Raw genomic sequence first — 4423 nt, forward strand, 5'->3', positions numbered from 1 at the left:
AACTTCCTGTTGGGCGGAGCCTATGACATGCAACACGATAGTTGTTTGGATTGATGAGATCTATATGTGTACCGAGTTTCATACGTCTACGAGCAAGTATTTATGATATATGGCCCTCAGCATTCCAGGGGGCGCTGTAGAGCCCCTGTGCCACGCCCCTGTATCAGTCTCTGCCCGGCCCTAATGGCCACAGGTTCCAATCTCCTGCCAATTTTCAAGACTTTTTAAGCATGTTAAGGGCCCTAAAAGCCCCCGAAACCTTGGAAAAAAATTAGAAGAATAAATAATAAATATAGCTGCAAGCAGCGATGGCGGGCTCAAGCCACCAATGCCATCGCCACCCCGGTGGGCACATGCATTCACAATATCCCTCTGGCAGTGAGGTTTTAAAGGATATGGCAGTTAAAGGGTTAATCCGAATCATCTAGACTTTAAAATCACATTCACAGAACAATATATATATATATACATAACTTTAGTAACACTTTACAATAAGATTCCATTTATGAACATTATGTTATCATGAACAATATTTATATAGCATTCATTCATGTCAGTTAATATTCCAAACTTAAATATTAAAACATTGTTTTATTGTGATTTTTTTCCAACCACATTTTACCAATTCCAAACCATATCAATCTTAATAACTACCATTATTTTTTATTTAATCATTTATGAGTGCTATACAATAGTCCAGGAAAGCTGGAAGAGAAAAACTCCTTATATTCATATGTGCAGAATTATTAGGCATGTTTTCTTTTACAGATGAAATGCGCTAAAAAAGAGTTTTAACTCAAACTGTAAAGTCGAAAATTATGAAATACCCATTAGAAATATCAAACACAAAGGCAATACAGAAATGGATAAGTTAAGACTTGACCATTATACAAAAAATGCTGACTGGGTCATGAGGTCAGAAAAGAAGAAGAAAAAAACAGGTCAAGAAGAACTGACAAAAAGAATTGCAAAATAATAAGGAATTAATGTGAAGATAAATTTTTAGTCAATTCTGCAAGACAGACTTTCAGGAAAGGAGGTGGAATAAAAATGAGCTCCTAAATCTTAATCCTGGATTCTGGAAGATATATTCCTCAAACCATCGGACAAGAGGAGGTGGTGCTGGTCCTTCACGAGTCACTCTAATCTGTTCATAAAGCCTATATATAAAGCCTTAATATATAGTATTTCACAATACTTCATGGTATTCTAATTAAATAATTTTTTGGAATCTTAAGTCTCTCAGAACCTGACACAGAGTAATTCTGGAGACTCCAGGAAAGTGGCAGTTCTGTAAAATGTTGGCGCTGGAGACTAAATGCACCCTGATAGTTTCACACCTAATTCACTTAACACACACACAAACACACACACACACACACACACACAGACACACTACCCACAGTGACAGAGGGACAGAGTGACATCAGATGTATGATAGTTTTTTAATTTTCTATCATCCATATAGTGTTGTATAGTCATGAAACTATGCATATTTCCTCAGAATGACTTGTCTTCTATGTGTACATTTTTTTGAAGTGTTTAGAAGCTGCACTTTAAAAAAATATAAGACATTTACTGGTTACTTTTTTACTGTTATTTCAAAAAATCACCACGACAAAACCATTCAAGCTATCCAAAATTCATTTGCATCTGTTCTGTAAGATAAATTCTTTAAACAGTGGTAAAAGAGGATGTGGTGCTGATCCTTCAAGAGTCACTCAAAACATGTCTATCCATAAAGCCTATAAAGAATTATTCTTAATATACAGTTCACAATACTTCAGCTTGTTATTCTAATTAAGTCAGGGTCATTTTATCAGTAAAATACATAAAATTCATATTATTTTTCTTTGAAAGATTTCTATAAATGATTTAAATCATACTTGTTTCTACAATAATTATTTAAAAGTAATCCTATAGCTCCATCTGGTGGCCATTATTGGTACTAAGAATTGCAAGCTTCATTTATAAGTTATGATAGGCTCTTGAAAATGATAAAGCTATGAAACTTACTGTGCTTCCTTCAAATGATGACTTCTACCTATATAAAAAATTATGAAGAGTTTGGAATGAAAAAAATTAAAGATATAGTAAAATAACTATTGTATTTTTTTATGTTACTTTAATAAATCGCTATGGCCACACCATTTAAGGTATCCTAAACCCATTCGCAATTTAACATTTTCAGTATATTGGCTTCATGTTAAAAAAAAGTTTGGTGTGAACTACTTGTGTCTTCTTGGAGGAGTATGAATTAATTTACAGGCTGATTTTATCATAAATCCACAATAGAATTTCTGAGCTCTGTATCAATCTGTGTTGTTGTTTGTTTATTTTTATTTTTTTATTTTTCATAGGAAGATAACTGACCCTTTACTCTCCTTTTTAATAAATGTGCTTATAAACCAAAAACAAGCTATTTATAGCTGTATTTATAAACTGCTTACTACTGACTATTAATATTGGGACAAGGCTTTATAAAGCATGAACTGACTATTTACTTTTTGAGTTTGAAATTATTATTTGCAGCACAAATAAGGTTTTTTGGGATTTTTAAAAATCCCTAAAACTGTCAGAAAAGGATAAGGCCTAAGATTTCTATGTGAGTGGCTAAATTTATTTGTTTTTATAACTATAATGCATAAACTATGAAATTATACAAAATGTATAAAAAAGTACAACAGTTATTGTTTTCCAATGTTTTTTTTTTTTTTTTTTTTTTTTTTTTTTTTTTTTTTTTTTTGGGATTTACATTTAAAAAAAATAGCCTACTGCAATCATTCTAAACAGCTTGACTAAAACCTGTTAATATTTATTATAGACCACTGTAACTGTGTATAATCTAACAAACAAGTTTATTATGAAAATAAAAGTGTGTACACCAGATAAATTTGACGATAAAGAAATTGCTAACAATAGTATAATAGAGCATGTTTTATGTTTTTAGGCGTTTAGATGCAGAAAAGGACAAATCAAATGTAAAATAAAATGTAATTGATTTAATTATATATAGATTAAGTCTTGTTAGAGCAAAATAATAAATAAATACCTACACACATTAAAAAAGCCAAGATGAATGAGTTTCATTTTTTATATAGATTAAAATGAAGACAGAAGCAGGTATATGCGGTCACTTAATATTAAAATCCAGTAGATCCACTTCAGATTTATTTCTCAACAGTTTATGTTCACGTGGCTGTTTTCGTTTATATTAGCCAAGCTATTATGTATTTTGAAATAATCTTGTCCGTGATGTGTTCGTTCTTACAACGAAAGGCAGAATCCTGCAGCTCGAGAGATATATGTTATTCTGCCAGTCGCGCTTTCAAATAGTCTTGCACACTTAAACGGGTCACAAACACCTGCATTTAGCTCGTGTTGTGTTATAATGGATGTATTGTGTGCATTTATGGCAATAATTTATTTTAAAAAGCTCTTAAACAAGAATAAATTCGTTAGTTTTGAACTTGTGACACTGTGCGCGATGATCGGAGGCAGTGATTTCAGATAGGCAGCCGCGAATATATCATTTTCACACAAACAGTTCAAAAACATCTGAATTTAGCTCTTGGTGTGCTCTAATTGGTGAATTGTGTGATATCGCTGCAATACTTTATTTTAAATAGCTATAAAACAAGAATAAACTCGTTTTTTTTCTGAGCTCGTCATTCCACACGCTCCTGCTCAGAGCGGTGATTCATCTCTCGTGTTTCTCACGTATCACTGACCACACATCAATTATTAATGAACCCTGACCTGATGATAATCATATATGTTGGTTTAGCTTGTCAGTGTGAATTAAATCCAAGTATTTATTTGTATTTTAACCGATTTAAAAGTGAAACCAAAAGACAGTCTCCTCCCTTTTTTTAGCCGGTAACTGCACCTGTAGGGGCGCAATTTCTCTCAGACAATGGAAGTCTGAAGCACATACTCAAACAGAGGGACAGAGTGAGATGAGATGTCTGACAGTTTTTTAATTTTCTGTTATCCATACAGTGTTGTAAAGTCGTGAAACTATCCATATTTACTCAGAATGACTTTTTTTCTGTATGAAAAAAGGTTTTGAAGTGTTTGGAATCTAAAAATGCAGGACAATTAATAATTCCATTTTTACTGTCATTTAAAAAAATCACCACGACAAAACCGTTCAAGCTATCCAAAATCCATTGGCAATTTAAGTTGTTTAAAATGTTTTGGCATCATGTAGACAAAGTTTGGTGTGTATAGTGTTACTCTCCTCTGAGCAGTATGCATTAATTCACAGCTAAATGTAAAAAAAAAATCCACATTCAAATCAAAATAGCTGACTTCCTGTTGATCGTAGCTGATGACTGTGAATTAGAAAGTTGTCCGTCTTGATAAGAACAATTTTTGTACCGAGTTTGGTGTCTGTAGCTAAAACTAACCCCCCCACTTT

This window comes from Carassius auratus, unplaced genomic scaffold (genome assembly GCF_003368295.1).
Source record: "Carassius auratus strain Wakin unplaced genomic scaffold, ASM336829v1 scaf_tig00002956, whole genome shotgun sequence".
NCBI lineage: Eukaryota > Metazoa > Chordata > Actinopteri > Cypriniformes > Cyprinidae > Carassius > Carassius auratus.